We start from the raw sequence: 21,774 nt of genomic DNA, 5'->3' as shown, positions 1-21,774 counted from the left end.
AAAATAATGAATAAAAGCAATTACTCATAAACAATTACGTTTGCGACTAAAATCCCTATTTTGAACTCGATTTCTATTTGAGGGCATCCTAGCGCTACCCGAAACAGCAGAGGGAAAGGGAGTAAGTCTGGGCCTAGTTTTGTGCGTACAACCCCGTCATTATTATTATTATTATTATTATTATTATTATTATTATTATTATTATTATTATTAGAATTTTTTCTTGAAGCACAAACGCACAACTCGCATTTCAATTGCTTCTGAGCACAACGAACCGACGTCGCACCGCAGGGGTTGAAATACGTACTGAATTCACTTCAGATGATGCTGATGATTCCGCTTAAATCTCAGGAATATTACTGGCATTATCAGGATCACTCACACCACTATTGTCACTTAAAATTTCCACCATATCGACAATTTATTCTTGTAATACTTCATGCTGCCTCGCATACGATTCCATGTTTCACTACAGGTTGTCACCTTTTACGTGAGTAAACTTCAATAAAGTGGGATGTCACCGTGCCTTTCCTGCTATCTACATACGAAAAACTAAGATCTCTCATCTTTAACACACCGAGTAAGTTTGGTCGCATTGTTAATTCACAGAACTAAAATTTTCATGAAATCGAGGTTATCACGTTTTACACACGAACTCTTGAATTAAAGAGTAGAATTGTACATTGTAAGATATTTAAAGTTGGAAAGAGAATCTATTTAGGATGACAAAATGTCGCTTCGAAGATGAAGCACACTCTCGCAGAACGTTTGTTAAATGCATATTAAGATTAAAGGAAAGAACAGAATTGTTGTAATTTGTGAGATACAAATCTTAAATGTTTATTCGTTAGGGCGAGCAGGGTGTTTCGAAGACGAGGCTTTCACTTTGTGATCGATAGTTACGTAGGAATAAAATAATAAACGGAAGGGTCGTAAAATGACACATTTTTTACAATTAAAAAGAGTGTTCAATGAGAAGGACAAAAGGTGTGTTTGGTACATAAGCAGACTCTAGCTGATCGGTTCTCTTCGACATATTTTAGAGTGAAATGAAAGAACGGAATTGTCGTAAATCTACAATTAAAAAGTGAGACAATTTACTAAAGCGAAAGTAGTGGAAGGAACCTAATACGAACTCTTTTCAATCGCTTGTTGAAGGCATAGTTCAAATAATTGCAACAACTTAATACTAGAAAATTCTCATTTTATTAAATTTCAAATGTGAGTAAACTAAAGAGGGGGAAAGAAATGTTCGTAAGATGTAGCAGAATCTTGCTCGTCGTTACTTGGGGAAAAAATGAATGAACGGAGTTTTTTAGTTATTTATAATAGTTAAGCGGGTCAACTTAGTAAAGCCAAAGGAGTGTAGGGAGGATGAAGGTGACTCTTCTTGATCGTTAGTTTCGTACTGAAAAATGATGAGCAGAAGGGTTGTAAATTGTCATATGTTTACAATTTTAAAAAAGTGTCCATTGACTAGGACGAAAGGTGTATTGCGTACATAAGAAGACTCTAGCTGATCGGTACTTTTCGAAATATTTTAGAATGAAATGAAACAATGGAATAGTCGTAAATTGTCAGATATTTACGGTTGTAAAGTGAGGTCACACGTATTGCCAAGGGAGTGTTTCAAAGATGAAGCAGACTGTCGCTAATCGTTAGTTCCTGAATAAAATATACGAACGCAATTGTAAATTGTTGAAAAAGGAATCCTTTTAAAAAGACGAAAGAAGCGTGTCGAAGATGAATCAGACCCCTGATGAATGTTTGTTAATTGCTTATTTAAGACTAAGTGGAAAAATGGAATTGTCGTAAATACTGTTTAATTACAATTGAAATGTAAATTGTTAAATATTTTGAATTGAGATGTTATTAAATTCAATAGGGCGATTAAAATCAATTAACGGAAATGTCGTACATAGTTAGGTATTGACAGTTGGAAAATGAACCCCTTTAGAAAATAGAAAGAAGCGTGTCGAAGATGAATCGGACTCTTAATGAACGTTGATCAATTACTTATATAAACTAAATGGAAGAATGGACCCGTAAATTCTATTTCATTTACGATAGAAGTGTGGGTGTGTTCAGTAGGACCAAAGGAGTTCAATAAATGAATTATATTCTTACTAATGGGTAGTTATCGGCATATTGAACAATGGAATATAAGTACAAAAACTGTACCAGGTAAATTGTTAACCATATTCAATTGAAAATTTATAAAATTCAATATGGCAAAAGTAGTATTTGGAAAAAAGGTATTCTCGTTTATTTTTGCTGATCGTTTACTCTCAAATATTTAAAAATAAAATGAAGGAACGTATTTGTCGTACATTATAGATATTTATAGTTGAAAAGTAAATCTATTTAGGATGACGATAATAGTAATCGAAGATGAAGGAGACCCTCGCTGAACGTTTGTACATTGCATATTTAAGATTCAATGAAAGAATGGAATTTTTTGTATTTGTCAGATTTTTACAATTGTTAAATGAGTTCATTCATTAAGGCGAAAGTGTGTTTTCTAGATGAGACAGCATCTTGTTCGTCGTTAGTTAAGTAGTACATGTATTACGTAACATATGTTTACAATTAAAAAGAGGGTCAATCGAGAGGGACGACAGGAGTGTTTGGTATATAAGTAGACTCTAAATCTTAGTAAATGTTAGATAGTTACATATTTAAGAATTTAATGACTACAGAATTGTCGTAATTTGTCAGATATGTATGATTGGTAAGTGAGTTCATTTAGTAAGGCGAAGTTAAGCTGTCGCTTGTTGATCGTTAGTTGCTGACATTTTTAGCAATAAAATGAAATAATGGAAGTGTCGTTAATTATCAGATGTTTAGATTTGAAATTTGAGTGCATTTACCAAGCAGAAAAGCGTGCTTGGAAGCAGATGCAGGCTGTTGGCGTTTGGCCGTTTAGGACATAATTAAGAATAAAAAAACATATCTGAGGAAATTATAATTGATAAAATAGTCCACTCAGCAAAGAAAAGGAGTAATTGGAAGCTTTAGCAGGACGTTTCTTCCTCACATATCTGGGTATAAAAAATAAGTACGTAATTGTTGTAAACTATCAGTATCAACAATAGTTAAGTGTGCCAGTTCAGTAAAGCCAAAGCAGTGTGTGGAAGTTCAAGCTGGCTCTTACTGAGCGAAATATTAACAATAAATAGAAATAACGGAATTGTTAAAATTTGTCAGATATTTACAATTCAAATGTGCGGCTATTACCTCAAGCCAAATGGTGTTTGGAAGCATAAGTTGATTTTCTCTAATGGGTAGTTTTCGCCATCTTTAAGAATGAAAGGAAAGAATGCAATTGTCGTAAATTGTCAGATATTTACAATTGAAAAGTAAGATCATTCAGTATGGCTAAGGGACAGTTTCAAAGATCTAGCAGGCTCTCGCTAATCTTTAGGAGGTTACATACTTAAGAATAAATGTATGAACGAAATTGCAAATTGTTAGTCATTTTCAATTAAAAGATATTAAATTGTGCAGTTCAAATGAAAGTTTGCAAGTCGAAGTAAACTCTTGTTGATCGTTAGTTTCTCACACATTCAAGAATCAAGCGAAGGAATGGAATTGTCGTACATTGTATGATATTTACAGTTGAAAAGTGAATCTATTTAGGAGGACGAAATAGTTGTTCGAGGATGAAGCAAAATATCTCTCAACGTTAGTTATTTATTTTTAAGAACTTAAGTAGAGAACGGAAATGTAGTAATTCGTCAGATATTTACAATTGGTAAGTGAATTCATTCTCTAAGGAAAAAGGAGTGTTTGCAAGATGAAGCAGTCTCTTATCGATCGTTAGTTAGTAATTTATCTGCGGTACTTCTTTCGTCCTGTAAAATAAATTCACTTTTCATCTCTAAATATCTTATAATATACGACAATTCCATTACTACCTTTGATTCTTAAATGTCTCAGAAACCAATGACCAACTAGAGTTTACTTCAGCATCCAAAAAGTCCTTTCGCTCAGTTGAATTTAGTAACTTATCAATTTAAAATATCGAACAATTTAAAACCTTGTTCATAAATTTTATTCTTAAGTATGATGGCAACTATGTATTAGCGAGAGTGTGCTTCATCTTTGAAACAGTTTTCCATACTGAATGACCTCACTTTTCAATTGTAAATGTCAGACCAATTAGGATAATTCCGGTCTTTCATAATTCGTCAAATCTAGCGATCGGCTAGTCTGCTTATATACCAAACACACCTAATTAATCATCACTTTTTCTAATTGTAAACATGTGACATTTTACGAGTCTTCCATTACTCATTATATTCCTATGTAAGTAATGATCAACAAGGTACTTCCTTACCCTTGAAACTTTCCTTTAGCCTAAGAGAATGTGCTCAATTAACAATTGAAAATATCTGACAAATTCCGACATTTTTCGTTATGATATAATATTAAATATGTATTAACATAGGTTAAGCGAGTCTGCTTCTTCTTCGAAGCACCTCTTTCGTCCTGCTAAATATATTCACTTATCAACTGAAAATATCTTACAAAATATGACAATTCCGTTCTTTCCTTTGATTCTTAAGTAAGTTGTATTAGTACGTAACTAATGATCTACAAGAATTAGGCTCATCTTAAACACTCCTCTCACAATAATGATCGAAGTCACTTAATAATTGTAAATATCTTACAAATTACGACTATTCCGTTCTTTCACTTAATCTTAAGTATGCTATTAACAAACGTTAAGCGAGAGTCTCCTTCATCTTCGAAACACTTCTTTCGCCCTGCTAAATACATATTTTTTCAACGATAATACATTAGAATGTACGACAATACAGTTAATTCATTTTTTTTAACATGATAGAATCATGTGATCAGCAAGAGTACACTTCGAGTTCGAAATGCCATATGGAATTTCATAACTCTTTAATTGAATACATCTGAAAATTTATATCTGTTTCTTACATTTTTCTGCTTTACTAAATTTTTACGAGATACTAGATGTCGCGAGTTCCGACTACCAAGAGCTTGCTTCATCTCTCAAACTCCCCTTACGCTTTACCGAATCGACCAATTACTTGCTTGTAACAATACGACAAAATTCGAAAATTCTTTTCTTTCATTTCGTTCTTAAATATGTAAGTAATTAACGACCAGCAAGACTTCGTTCCAAATTGTAATTTCTCCCTACGCTCTGCTGAATGGACTCATTTTTGATTTATATATTGAGTTATTCACTTTTAAATTGTATATATCTGATAACACTAGTTAACAAATTTAAACTTTTTGTTTGTTGCATGAGAAAAATCATCTGATCTTAAAGGAACTTTTTGCGCTGAATTCGAATATGCACTCGGTTTCTCTCCATCACGTACAGTTTTCCCTAACAGAGGGATTTTCGGGAAAATTCCCTCAAAAATTTCCCTTTTTCAGATATTTTATTCCCCTAGCTCCTGTCCCCTTACATATAGTAACATAGAAATTATACCTAAGTATACCTTGATTTATATTTAATAAACCCTAAAAGTTTCGTAAAAATCGCTTTGTTCTTTCTAGAGAAATAAATATATTTGTATGTATATTGTGTGCACTATTTATTGCACCTGATAGTAATGCTTTCAGATCTCCTGAGTTGGGGTAAAAACGATTTGCTTTATTACTACAAACACAGACATAAAAATGAATATTTACAATAGTCAACAACACACTTGTATTGCTTTCTGTAAATTAGAAACGTGTATAAAAATAGAATGTACTTCCAACGTATATTTTTTTTTAAAACTACAGTATATGTATATCTTATTCTCCAAGTTTTTTCGTTTTGTTCATGAAATGGTTATCAATATTTGTTATCAAATGTAACAGAATGCAAAAGAAAGAAAGAATGGAATACAGACTCATTGTTGACAACAAGGAACTAATGCAGTCTGAATTTTCCACTACGGTATTGTTTCCCCCCTCCCCCCGCGCATTTCTTTCTTTCTTGTGTTCTTGACACCTGGTGAGGGAGTTTTGTACATTTTTATATTGACGTGTGGTTTAACACTACTTCACTTTCAAAGTTGCCTTTGCTGCTAAGAGTGCTTTCATGTTTGATCTTAACGGCATTATACCCAACTAAGACCAGAAGTTTAGTTTGTGATCAGTACAATGGCGTCAAGAGGACGGCGTTCGTGTGTTAACTCACCAAATTGTTTTTGTTATGTGTGTGGCCAGTTTGTAGTTAAAGGACAGTGTAGATCCATTACGCCATCGGTGAAACTATCATATTATATATATTTCGGCTGTCGTGTGGGAGATCAGGACAAAACTTGGGCACCTAACATAATTTGTGCGTCGTGCTACGTCAATTTACTTGCATGGGCCAAAGGGAAACGGAGGTTCATGAAATTTGCTGTACCAATGGTGTGGAGAGAACCCACCAACCATCTGGATGATTGTTATTTTTGTCTCACAGTAGTTAAGGGACATTCTAAAAAAAGCAAATACACAATAAGTTATCCCAACGTTAAATCCGCAATTAGACCTATTCCGCACGGGGATGAACTTCCACTTCCCGAGCCCCCTACCAACTTTGAAGAGATATGGCCAAAAGACTCTGATGATGATCATGACCTTGATGAACCATCGACATCAACATGTACATCCAAGGATCCAACGTTCATCCCTGACTGTGTTCGCGAGCCACATTTCATCCGGCAATGTGAACTTAATGACCTAGTACGTGATTTGCACCAGACAAAACAAGAGGCGGAACTTCTGGGATCAAGGCTCCAGCAGTGGAACTTATTGGATGCAGAAACGAACATATCAGTGTACAGGAAAAGGCATGTTCAATTTTCAAGCTATTTCTCAATGCAAGATAATGTGTGCGTATGTACGGATATAAATGGGTTGATGGCGGAGCTAGGAATTCCTTACGTTCCAGAAGAATGGAGGTTATTTATCGACGCGTCAAAGGTCAGCCTTAAAGCTGTCCTTTTACATAATGGAAATAAAAAACCTTCTATACCACTTGCGCACTCAGTGAAAATTAAGGAATCCTATGACACCATGTCAACTTTGCTAAATCTTATAAATTACAAGGACCATTGTTGGCAAATATGTTGTGATCTCAAGGTAGTTCATATTTTATTAGGACTGCAGTGCGGTTACACGTAGTACCAATGTTTTTTATGTTTATGGGATAGCCGAGCTGATGACAAACATTATGAAGTGAAGGAATGGGAACCTAGAGTGAATTACCTACCTGGAGAATGCAACGTCAAATACGCTCCTTTGGTACATCCTAATAAGATATTACTACCGCCACTTCATATCAAGTTAGAACTTATGAAAAACTTTGTCAAAGCCATGGACACATCTGGTGAAGGTTTTAAGTATTTGCGAGATAAGTTCCCTAACCTGAGTGATGCCAAGATTTCAGCGGGAGTGTTTATTGGTCCCCAAATTAGGAAATTAATGCTTGATGATAGCTTTGACAGCAAGTTAAACAGTGCTGAGCTAGCTGCCTGGACAGCATTTAAGTGTGTTGTGCGCAACTTTCTGGGCAATAACAAAGCTGAGAGTTACACAGAAATCGTACAGGACATGATACAGAAATACAAAGAGTTGGGTTGTAGGATGTCTTTAAAAATCCACTTTTTGCACTCCCACCTCAGCTTCTTTCCTGCTAACCTAGGTGCTCTCAGCGACGAACAGGGGGAAAGATTCCACCAAGATATAATGGCAATGGAGAAAAGGTACCAGGGACGATGGGATCCTTCAATGATGGGGGACTATTGTTGGGGTCTTGTTAGAGAATGCAACATTTCTTACAAAAGAAGGAAGTAGTGTACGTTTTTGTAACCCAATGGAAGTTTCATATATTGTGATAGTTTTGATTGTCTTTTCATGACCTTTTGGTACATTTGTATTATTGTTTATTGTAAATTGTCACACTTGTAAATTATATTGTATTATATTTTATATATGTGTTTGTGGTAATAAAGCAAAACGTTTTACCTCAACTTAAGAGATCTGAAAGCATTACTATCAGGTGCAATAAACAGTACACACAGTATACATACAAACATATTTATTTCTCTAGAAAGAATAAAGCGATTATTACGAAACTTGGAGGGTTTGTTAAATATGAATCAAAGTATACTCAGGTATAATTTCTATGTGAGTATATGCAAGGGGACAAGATCTTGGGGTGTAAAATAAACGAAAAGGGAAATTTTTGAGGGATTTTCCCGAAAATATCTCTGTTACGGGAAAATCGTAAGTGATGGAGAAAAACCGAGTACATATTCGAATTCAGCGCAAAAAGTTCCTTTAAGAACAGGTATTTCCTTTTATGTAACAAAACCTTTTTTAACTAGTGTAATTTACGTCAAATAAATTATTTCAATTTATTCTAAAATAGTTCAGTAACTAACAATCGTTACCAATGACATATATAGAAATAAAATAAATTAACGGTATTTGTAGTGAATTCTCACATGTTTACAATGAAAAAGTCTGAATATTCACGACACACTTTTCGCCCTACTAAATTTACACATTTTTTACTTGTAAACATTTCTGAATTCACTACCCTTCCGTTAAATAATTTTCTTTATATATATGTCACTAACTAACGATCGACAAGAGACTGCTTCATATTGCAAACACTCCTTATGCCTTAGAGTAATAATTCACTTACCAATTGTAAATATCTGAGGAATTACTACACTTCCGTTCTCTAATTAAGTTCTTACGAATAACTAACTAACGTTGAGCGATATTTTGCTTTATCCTCGAAAAAATTTTTTGTCCTGCTAAATAGATTTATTTTTAAATTCCAAATATCATACAATGTACGACATTTTCTTTTTTTCGCTTGATTCTTGAATGTGTCAGAAACTAACAATCAACAAGAGTTTACTTCGACTTCCAAACTATCTTTTTAGTTCCATTTAATATATTTTCAATTGAAAATGACTAACAATTTACAATTTCGTTCATGCATTTATTCTTAAGTATGTAACCTCCTAAAGATTCACATCTTGATTGTAAAATCGTGACAATTTAAGATTCTCCCGCTGAAAGATTTTATTGCTAAAAATGTCAGCAAGTAGAGATCAACAAGCGACTGCTTCATCTTCCAAACACTAATTTCCGCTTACTGAATGAACTCACTTACCAATCGTACACATCTGACAAATTACGAAAATTCTATAGTCATTAAATTTTTAGATATGTAACTATCTAACATTTACCAAGATTTTTCCATATGTACGAAACACTTCTTTCGTCTAGGTAAATGATTCACTTTTCAAAAATGAATATCACAATGTATGACAATTCCGTTCTTTATTTCTATTCTTAAATATGTCAGGAACTATCGATCACCAAGAGTTTACTTCGGCTTCGGGTCACTCCTTTAGCCCTATTGAATTTAATAACTTTTAATTGAAAATGTCTAACAAATTGCAATTCTCTTCATAGAGTTGGTTTTTTAGTATGTCAGCAACTATTACCGAGAGTCTGCTTCATTTTTGAAACAGTCCCTTCCCTATACTGAATACCTCACATGTTAATTGTAAATATCTTATAATTTACGTCAGTTCCGTTCTTTCATTTTATTTCTTAATATGTCAGTAACTAACGACCAGCATGACTCTGCTACAGCTTCTAAACACTCTTTTCGTTCTCTTTAATTTACTCATTTTCCATATGTTATAATATGACAATTTTCAATAGTTACGTTCTTTTAGAATTTATTTTAAGTATGCCTCCAACTAGCTTTTGCCAACAGTCCTGAACAAGTTCCAAACACTACTTTTTCAATTTGAATATATTCACTTTTAATTGTATATATCACACTACTTACAACCATTCAGTTCTTTCATTTCGTTCTAAAATATGTCGATATCTAAGGACCTGCTAAAGTCTACTTATATACCAAACACACCTGTCTTACTTTTTGATGAACTCTCTTTTTAATTGTAAACATATGTTACGTAATACATGAGCTACTTAACTAACGACGAACAAGATGCTGCCTCATCTAGAAAACAAACCTTTCGCTTTAATGAATGAATTCATTTAACAATTGTAAATATCTGACAAATACAAAACATTACATTCTTTCATTGAACCTTAAACATGCAATGAAAAAAACGTCCAGCGAGAGTCTCCTTCATCTTCGATCACTATTTTCGTCATTCTAAATAGATTCACTTTTCAACCGTAAATATCTACAATGTACGACAAATACGTTCCTTCATTTTATTTTTAAATATTTGAGAATAAACGATCAGCAAGAGTTTATTTTGACTTCTGAATACTACTTTTGCCAATTTCGTTCATACATTTCATTCAGGAACGAAACGTTCATAACGATTAGCAACAGTCTGCTTCATCTTTGAAACATTCCCTTCGTAATACGTGTGACCTCACTTTACGACCGTAAATGTCTGACAATTTTCGACAATTCCGTTCTTTCGCTTCATTCTAAAATATTTCAAAAAGTATCGATCAGCTAGAGTCTTCTTATGTACGCAATACACCTTTCGTCATACTCAATGGACACTTTTTCTAAATTGTAAACATATGACAATTTACGACCCTTCTGTTCATCATTTTTTCCTACGAAACTAACGATCAAGAAAAGCCAGCTTCATCTTCCCAACACTCCTTTGGGTTTACTAAGTTGACTCGCTTAACTATTACAAATAACTAAAAAATTACAATTCCGTTCATTCACTTTTTTCCCAAGTAACGACGAGCAAGATTCTGCTACATCTTCCAAACATTTCTTTCTCCCTCTTTAGTTTACTCACATTTTAAATGTTAAAAAATGAGAATTTTCTAATATTAAGTTATTGCAATTATTTTAACTATGCATTCAACAAGCAATTGAAAGCATTCGTATCAGGTTCCTGGCACTACTTTCACTTTAGTGAAGCGACTCACTTTTAAATTGTAGATTTAGGACACTTCCGTTCTTTCATTTCAGTCTAAAATATATCGAAGAGAACCAATCAGCTAGAGTCTGCTTACGTACCTATCACACCTGTTGAACTTCTCATTGAACACTCTTTTTAATTGTAAAAAATGTGTCAATTTACGACCCTTCCGTTTATTATTTTATTCCTACGTAACTATCGATCACGAGATGAATGCCTCGTCTTCGAAACACCCTGCTCGCCTTAACGAATGTACACTTAAGATTTGTATCTCACAAATTACAACAATTCTGTTCTTTCGTTTAATCTCAATATGCATTTAACAACCGTTCAGGGAGAGTGTGCTTCATCTTCGAAGCACCATTTTGTCATCCTAAATTGATTCTCTTTCCAACTTTAAATATCTTACAATGTACAATTCTGTTCGTTAATTCAACAGCTCGGGTGTAAAACGTGATAACTTCCATTTCATGAAAATTTTAGTTCCGTGAATTAACAATGCGACAAACCTCTTTTCCGCGTGTTAAAGATGAGAGATCTTTGTTTTTCTTATGTAGATAGCAGGAAAGGCCATAGTGAGATCCCACTTTATTGAAGTTTACTGACGTAAAAAATGACAACCTGTAGTTAAAAATGGAATCGTATGCAAGGCAACATGCAGCTTGACCAGAATAAATTGTCGATATGGTGGAAATTATAAGTGACATTAGTGGTGTGAGTGATCCTGATGATGGTAATATTCCTGAGATTTAAGCGGAATCATCAGCATCATCTGAAGTGAATTCAGTACGTAATTCAACCCCTGCGGTGCGAGGTCGGTTCGTTGTGCTCAGAAGCTATTGAATTGCGAGTTGTGCTTTTGTGCTTCAAGAAAAAATTCTAATAATAATAATAATAATAATAATAATAATAATAATAATAATAATAATGTTTGTGAGAATTAATTTTAAGAAAAGAATAGTTGTTAAGAATAGTTGTTTTGTACTCAGGATGAAAGCTATATCACCAAAAGAGGGAAAGGAACTATTTCGAACGCACTCCGAATGGGAGAAGATTGTATATGCACAAAGAAGTGCTTCGTAAAGTAAACGAAGGTGTCCGCGAGCATATTTTTCTCAAGTTTTGGATGAATTCCTGTTACAACACACAAAATGATTATGTATTGGGCTTATTACGCCACATAAAATAAAAAGAAAGTATAAGGCACAAAATCCAGAGAAGTGGAATATTTCAGTTGATTACTATGTTAGGGATTCGAAGGAAATTTGCGCGTGTAAGAAGGCCTTTCTAAGTATACATGGTTTACAGAGCTCTCTCCAAAGGATCGACCTTTTAGTTCAGAAGATTGTAAGCTGTGGAAAAAATGTACAACATACACCGGCAACAGTATCTCCAACTTCTTATCACCGTGGACGTCACGGGCGGCATCAGAGAAAGGATTCAGCAACTGATATTGAACATGTTCGAGCTCACATCAACAAATTGCCTCGCCACAAGAGTCATTATTTCGCAAGAAAAACTACAACAAAGGATACATGACAATGGAATATTCCAATCGAAAGTGTTATGATGATCACCGTAAAACTTACTGTAAGAAATTAATCATTATACCAGTTTTAACAGATAACTTCAGAAGAATATATACAGAAGATTTCCATATTTCATTCAAAACCCCTAATGTCGTTGCTTGTTTTGAATGTGACCGACTTTAGATCGCTATTACTGATCCTAAGCACCGAGGAGATCACGAGGCTCTGAAGGCTGGCAAAGAGAAAAGACAATTGCATTAACGTAAAGCTGAAGCAGGAAAACTCAGCATGTAAATACATCAAGTGTGTGCCAGAAAAGCTCCATCACATAAAACACTCAAATTTACATGCAGCAACCTGTTCCTGCACCAAAGTTGTACACTGGACCTACGTTTTACGAAAGAAAAATGTTTACATATATCCTAATGTTCATGATTGCGGCAATGAACAAGGATATTGATGTCATTCTTACTGTTTTTCCGCGTGGCGGAGAGGTTAAAATCACCCAATAGGTTGACGTCACCGAGTGATAATCCTTGTAACAGTGAGTCTCGGAAAGCTTCTTAGATTTATTGAGGAGTGTTCTTTTTCTGTCTATAGAAGCACCGAATAAACACAGAGCTCCATTTTGAAGTAAACACTTCGACCCAAATAAATTCACAATACTGTTCAAGATTCAAACTTCTTTTGCTCTTCCACTTATTATTTATACAAATCATCATTCCACCTCCACGAGTTCTTTACGTAAGTTGTAAAATATTTGAGAAAAGAAGTTCACCGTTTATCACAGATTAATTGAGCCACGATTCAGACACTGCAAGGCAATCCAGTTCCATTATCCAGCTTAGGTAGTTTGAACACGCGAATATTTTGTTTTTAATAGTACGAATATTCTGTTATTAATTATTAAAACAACTGGTGGAGTCTGGACTAAATGGACCACGGTTTATGTGAATATCACCACAAAGCAAGACAAGATAAAAGAGAATGAGCTACTATCTTTTTTTCATTTTTGAATCATACCTTGTCACACAATCACTGGTAGTTTCTCTTTCACTTTCACTGGAAGCTAAGAAAGTACATGGCGGTCTCCTTGGTTTGGAAGTAGCATCAATGTAATGGAAGGGTCTTCCACTGCACCTTAGTTCTTGCTTAATTGGCAACACATTACTTGGGAAAGTCACAGCACCGAAGACAGATGACGACACAACGCGCATCCTAAAACTACACATAACCACACCAAAAAAAAGGTAAAAAATAAGAGCACCATTTTGCATCGACCTGGCGCCTGACGCCATCTTGGCATGACTTCTTAAATATATCAGATACGAACGATCTCAAGAGTTACTTTGGCTTCCAAACACTCCTTTGCCCTATTGAATATAATAAGATTTCAATTGAAAATGTCTGAAGATTTTTAATTTCGTTCATACATTTCATAATTTTCGTAAATTCCATTCTTTCATATTATTCTAAAATATCACCGGAACAAACAATCAGCTTGAGTGTGCTTAGGTACAAAAGACATCTTACTCCCCAGTCAGTGGATACACTTTTTATTGTAAACACGTGACAATTTACGATTCTTCCCTTTATTCAATTTATTCTTAATTATGTCAGTAACTAACCATCAGCAAGAGACAGCTTCATCTTCTAGATCCCTTCATTCGCCTTACTGAATGAACTCACTAATTGTCAATATCTTACAAATAACAAAAATTCGTTTCTTTCATTTAGATGTTACATATGTAACTAGCTAACTTTAGTGAGTATGTTTCATCTCCGAAAACCTTATTTCCTCCTGCTGAATAGATTCATTTCTCAACTGTAAGTTTTAACAATGTACTACAATTATGTTCCTTTATTTGATTTTTACATATGTATGAAAGAGACGATCACCAGGGATTTACTTCTGCTTCCAAACACTCGTTTCGTCCTATTGAAAATATCTATAAATTTACAATTATGTGCATACATTTTATTCTTAAAGTGTGTCAGCATCTATCGATTAGCGAGAGTATTTTCATCCTTGAAAAAGTTCCTTCACAATACTGAATTTTTGCGAACCTCCTCACCATTCAATTGTAAATATCTGACAATGTACGACAATTCCGATCTTTCATTTCATTCTTATATATGTTGACAAGTACCGATTAGCGATTATCTACTTAAACTTCCATTCACTCATTGTCCCGAGAATATACACTTACATTTCAAAACTAAATATTTGACAAAATACGGTAATTCGAATTATTTCATTCTAAAATGTGTCGAAAACTACGGATCAGCTAGAGTCTTCTTATGTACGAATCACACCTTCGCCCTCTGTGCTCTCTCTTTTTAATTGTAAACATGTATTCGAAACTTTTAAATTCAATTTTATAACGTTTTAAATTATGATCATAAATTTTATTATTATATACTTCAGCTACCACGATTAGCTAGAGTGTGATTCACTTTGGAATAGTCCCTTCCTCATACTGAATCACGTCACTTTAATTTTTATATATATGAAAGTTTACGTCAATTCCAGTCTTCAGTTCACTCAAAGATATGTAGAAATTTACCGATCATTTAGAATCTGCTTACTTGCCGAACACACCTTTCGTCCTACTCGATGGACTCTTCTTTTAAATTTAAAAATCTGACAATTTACGACGCTTTCGTTCATTCATTGTACTTTACATACGTCAGTAACTGATCATCAAGAAAGTCTCCTTCAATTTCCAAACATTCCCTTCTCCTTGCTCTTTGAACTAGCATACCAATTCCAAATATATTGCAAATTACGACAGTACCATTGTCTCATTTCATTCGTAACTAACTAATGTTGTGCAAGATTTTCCTTTATCTCCAAAACACTTCCATCGTCTTGTAAAATAGCATCACTTTTAAATTCTGAATGTCTTCTAATGTACGTCTTTTTCGTTTTTTCATTTCATTCTTAAATATGTCAGTCTTTTTCTTCCTTTATATTTCTTTCATTTCATTACATTCATTACATTCTTAAACACTTTTGATTACCAACTATCTACTTAAGCTTCCAAACACTCTCTGGCCAAAAATTATAAATTCACACTTCATTTGCAAATATCTGACAAATTACGACAATTCTGCTATTTCATTATTAAATATTTCAGTAACTAACGATGATCAAAAGTCAGCTTCATCTTCCAAACACTCCTTTGGCTTTACTAAAATGACCCACTTAACTGTTTACAATAGTCAATATCTGACAATTTAATATCATATCCCAAAATTTTTTTTTTTTTTTGCCCTACTGAATAGAACAACTTTACAATTGTGAATAGTTCGTTTAGATCATAAATATGTGGCAAATAACGAATAACAAGAGTTTGCTTCACCTTTAAAACAGTCCTTACGCCCTACCGAATATACACATTATTCCCCTGTGACTATCCGACAAATTGCCAAAATACCGTTTGTTCATTTTGTTCTTAAATATATCAGTAGCTTACGAAAAGCCAGTCTCTGCTTCAGCTTTCAATTTCTTCTTTCGCTTTGCTGAGTGGACTCATTTATCAATTGTAAATTTCTCAAAAATGTGTTAATTTAAATTTAATTTTTAAATTTGTCTTAAACTAGCGAACGCCAAATGTGTGATTAAGAGTCCAGGTACACATTTCCTATTAGTGAATCAACCCACTTTCTCTCTTAAATAATGATACAGTAGTTTACGTCAATTCCATTCTTTCATTTTATTTTAAAATAGTTTAGGAAATACCACGAGTCTCCATATGTACCAAGGACATCTTTCGTTCTACTCAATGCACTAATTTATTTGTAAACATGTGAAAATTTAGGAACCTTCAGTTCATCAATTTTATTCCTACATACGTCAGAAACTAACGATCACCAAGATTTTAATTCGGCTTCTAAATTCGCCTTTCAACCTGTTGAATTTAATATCTCTTCAATTGAAAATTTCTGACAAGAAACAATTCCTTTTATACATTTTATTGTATATATATGTCTGACAATTTCCGACTATTCCGTCCTTTGATTTCATTCTAAAATATATTGCAAACTACCGGTCACCTAGAGTGTGCTTATATACCAAAGACTTCTTTCGCCATACTGAATCGATATACATTTTAAAAGTAAAATTTTGACTAGTTACTTCATTCATTTTATTCCTACTATGTCAGGAACTAACAAACAAGAAGAGACTGCTTTATCTGAAAAACAGTTTTTTCGTCATACTGGATGAAATCGCTTTTCAATTGTAAATATCCGACAATATCCGAAAATTCCTGTATTTCATTTCTTTCTAAAATATGGTCCAGAACTACCTATTAAAGAGAGTCTATTTAAGATTCCATACACTCTTTGCGCCTAGCAAATAGACTCACGTTTCAATTGATTCAATTGTATATATTTGATTTATTACGACAATTGCGTCATATCTATTTATTCTTAAATATTTCAGTAACTAACGAACAGCAAAAGCTAGCTTCATCTTTCAAACACTCTTTATCTACACTGAATGGACTCAATTGTATGCATCCCAGTACTTGCATTCACTGAATGGACTGTTGTAAATATATTACAATTTGCGACAATTCCGTTCTTTCATTTAATTCCGAAAAATGAGAAAAATTAACGACCAGTAAGGTTCTCCAACTGCTTCCTAAATCTGCATCCACCCTGTTTAGTTTGCCCTCTTTTCAAATGTGAGTATATTATATTTTTCGAGAATTACGTTCTTTCAATTTACTTTACGTATGCCTTCAAGTAGTGATTGCCAAATTGAGCCTCAAGTAAAAAACACCACTTTCGCTTTAGAGAATAGGATCATTTTTCAATAGAAAATATCTGACAATTTCCGACTTCAGTTCTTCCATTTCATTCTAAAATAATACGAAACCTACCTACCGATCAGCTAGTCTTAAAATATTCCAAGCACTCTTCTAATTCAAGTCAATCGACATAATTTTAAGTTGTACGCATGTGACAATTTACGACTATCTTATAATGTACTACAGTTACGTTCCTTTATTCAATCCTAATCATGTCAGAAAAAAACGATTACCCAGAGTTTACTTTGGCTTCGAAATACCCATTTAGTCCTATTGAATTTGTTACTTTTCAATTGAAAATGTGTATCAATTTATAATTCTGTCCATAGAGTTTATTCTTAACTATGTAAGTAACTAACGACTAGCGTGAGTGTACTCCATCATTGAAACAGTGCCTTCGTCATACTGAATTACCTCACTTTTTAATTGAAAATTGACTAATTACGACAATTTCCTTCTTTCATTTAACGTTAATTATACTTTCACCGCGTGTATGCTTGTTCTTCGAAATACCTCTTTCGTTCTGCTTAGAAGATCAACTTTTCAACTGTAAAGATCTTCCAATGGATAAAATTCCATTCCTTCATTTTATTTTTAAATAAAATAGTATCAAACGATCAGTTAGAGTTCACTTTTCCGTCCAAACAATCCTTTGCCATAAGCAATTTTATAACTTTTCAATTGAGTACGCCTAGCAATTTATAATCTCATTCTTACATTTCATTCTTAAATATGTCGACAACTACCGATTAGCCAGAATTTACTTCAGCTTCCAAGTACCCCTTTGGCGCTACTGAATAGACTCACATTTCAATTGTAACTTGCACAAAAATTACGACCCTTTCGTTCATCATTTAGTTCCTTCGCAACTTACGATCAACAAGAGATTGCCTCATCTTCGAAACGTTTCTTTCGCCTTAGTGAAAGAGCTCACTTACCAATTGTAAACAAACTATTAGCGAATGTGTGTTTATGTTTGAAAAGTCTCTTCGCCATACTGTATCACATTACTTTTAAATTATAATTATGTGTTAATTTACGACAATTCCGTTATTTCATTTGGTTATTAAATATGTCTACTAGTACGGGTTAGAGAGAATTTACTTAACTTTCCAATCGTTCCGAGGACCTAGCAAATAGACTCACATTTCTATTGTAAATAATTGAAAATTTACGAAATTTCCGTTATTTCTGTAACTTACGATCAGCTAGAGCCAAACCAGAATTCATCTTACAAACACGCCTTTCGCCTTACTCAATACCAATTTATGAATCGTAATATCTAACAAATAAGAGAAATACGTTCTATGAATAAATCCCTAATATGTAACTAACTAGCGATCAGAGAGCTTTTGCTTCAACTCCGATCTCTTCTTTCGTCGTGCTAAATAGATTAACTATTTAACTGTTAATACCTTATAAAAACATTTCAGTTCGTTCCTTTTACTCTTAAATATGTCGGATTATAACGATCACCAAGAGTTTTGTCAGGCTTACAAACGCTTCTTTCGCCAGATTGAATTTAATTACTTTCGGTTCAAAATGTCTAAGAATTTCCAATTCCGTTCAAAAATTTATTCTTAAGTATGTCACCAACTAGCGTTTAGCAAGAGTCTGCTTCTTCTACGAAACACTTCTTTCGTCCTGCTAAATAGATTCACTTTTTAACTGAACATACGAGGGGGTGGCGATAAGTTCTTAGCTTTACTAAGAAAAATAAGACAAAATTAAATTTTTGATGGATTTATTCAACACACTCTCCCTTCATTTCGATGCATGTTTTTTTCTTCGGGGCGGCAACTCATTAGGCCCTCTAAATTAAACTTCTTGGGTTGGGTGTCAAACCATGAGTTTACTGCTGTAATTGCTTCAGAAATTGTGGCGAATTTTTCTCCTTCAAGTGTTTCTTTAAATATGGGAATTGGCGGTAGTCTGATGTGCCAGGTTAGGTTAATATGGTGGGTGTTGCAAGTTTTCAAACCCTCAGCTAGCCATTTTTGCATCGCAACATTGCTCTGGTGAGGAGATGGCTTGTCTTGAAGGTAGACTACTTTTCAGGACAACTTTCCAGGGCGTTATTGCTTCAGCTCTGAGTGAAACCTTTCCAGTAATGATGCATAGTAAGCTCCGGTTATGGTGTTACCTTGTTCTAGATAATCAACCAAAATTACCCCATCCTTGTCCCAAAAACACTGGCAAGAACCTTTGAACTTGATTTTTCTACATGGAACATTTTTGGCCTCGGTGGCCACTGTGACACCACTCTTTTGATTGTTCCTTTGTTTCTGGATCATATAAATATATCCATGTTTCATCTTCCGTGTGCAAACGTTCCAGAAAACTAGTCCGTTCTTGCTCAAAACGGCTCGAAACCACTTTGGAAGCAAGCACTCTTGTACGCTTTTGATGGGCTTGCAAACATTTCGGCACCCATTTGGCAGAAACTATGTTCATGTGCAAATGATCGCGAATAATGTCACCAACGCGTACACGTAATATACCTAGGTTCCCTCCTATACTTTTAGCAGAAAATCGTATTTCTGTTACAATCAATTCACGAACCTGTTCAATGATTTCTGGCACAATCACTATGGTTATTATCCCAGGGCGGGGGTCATCTTCAGTGCCAAAATGTCCTGTCTTAAATTTTACAACCCTCTTCTTCACTGTCGAAAATAAGTTGCATGGACCCCCAATGTTTGTTGCATCTCACCATGGATCGTCTTTGCAGATTTCCCTGGAGGAAGAGGAAATTCAGCACCGCGCGACTCGTTGAACTTGTTGGGCTGCCCTGCCATCTCAAGCACTTACCTAAAAAAAAAATAACTTTCCTCAGTACCAATGATTTAAAATTTAGCCACAAACATATAGACACATGTAGCTTTAAATAAAAACTAACATTATAAATATCGGAAGGGGGAAGGAGACAAAGCTAAGGACTTATCAGCACCCCTCGTATCCTACACTGTTCGACAATTCCGTTACATCATTAAATTACGACATTAAATACGTAGAAAAAAATCAGCAAGAGTTCACCATTTTGAATGTATAAATTTTCACTTGAATATAACGATTTTAAATCCTGTCTTACATTTCATTGTTAAATATTTGAACAACTACCGATTCGATTATTAGGGATGAACTTCAGCTTGTGAAAACCCCACTGATCCTACTAAATATATTCAGACTTTAATTGTGAAGGACAGACAATTTACATTTCCGTTTTTCCATTTGCTTCATCTTACAAACAGTGCCTTCTCCATATTGGATGAAATCGCTTTTCAATTTTGGTAAATATTCGACAATTTGCGATAATTCCCTTACTTCATTTACATCATAAAGATCTCGCAAATAACGACTTGCAGGAATTTGCTTCATTTTTGAAACACTCTTTTCGACCTACCGAAAGGAATAATTTTTCACTTGTAAATATCTCATAAATTACGACAATACCGTTGTATCAATTTATTCTCAAATATGTCAGTAACTAACAAACAGCAAGTCTGAGTTTCAGCTTCCCAGTACTCCTTTCGTTCTGCTGAGTGGACTCATTTTTCAATTGCAAATAACTCAGTTATTTAAATTTGCTCTTAAAAATATCTTAAACTTGCGAACGCCTACTGACCGCATCAATGGACCTGGAGTGCGTTTTTAGTTGTAACCTTAGTGAATGGAGTGCCTTTTTAGTTGTAACCGTCTGATAATTTACGTCAATTCCATTCTTTACTTTTATTCTAAAATAGCTCAGTAAATATCAGCTTGACAGTATATATGCCAAACACACCTTTCGCCCTACTCAATAGACACTGGGGCCGCGGTCGCTCAATGGTAGAGCGTTCACCTCTCTTGCTTAGGATCCGGGTTCGATCCCAGCCCCCGCCAAGTGAACTTTGTGGTGGACAAACACCGTGTGCGTGGGTTTTCTCGGGGTTCTCCCGTTTCCTCCCACTTTGTTCATTCCACCATTTCATTCATTATTCATCATCACCGTCTCCTTTAGCCTAACCGGCATAATCGTGGGACGTAAAACTCAAAGATTTCATTTCATTTTCAATAGACACTGTTTTTAATTGTAAAAATGTGACAATTTACAATTCCGTTCAATCATTTCATTCCTCCATGTGTCAGTAACTTACGATCAACAAGCGAGTGCTACATATTCCAAACACTTCTTTCGCCTTACTGAACGCTCACTTACCTACCGTAAATATCTGACAAATTACGACATTCCCTTGTCTCATTTAATTCTAAAATATGTGAATAACTTTCAGCGTGTTTTTATCTCCGAATATCTGACAATGTACAACTGTCTTGTTACATCGATTATTTCAATATGTCTGAAACAAATTATTAGCATGAGTTTACTTTGTGTTCGAAACACTACTTTTGTAAGATCAAATTTACTAACATATAAATTGAATATGTCTAACAATTTACAATCATCTTCTTACAGTTCATACACTAATATGTCCACAACTAGAGAGTAGGAAAAAAGTACTTCAG

The sequence above is a fragment of the Thermobia domestica genome, chromosome 15, assembly GCF_964235325.1.
Source record: "Thermobia domestica chromosome 15, izTheDome1.hap1.1, whole genome shotgun sequence".
Classification (NCBI taxonomy): domain Eukaryota; kingdom Metazoa; phylum Arthropoda; class Insecta; order Zygentoma; family Lepismatidae; genus Thermobia; species Thermobia domestica.
The sequence above is the reverse complement of the archived record's forward strand: the minus strand, read 5'-3'. Positions refer to the sequence as shown.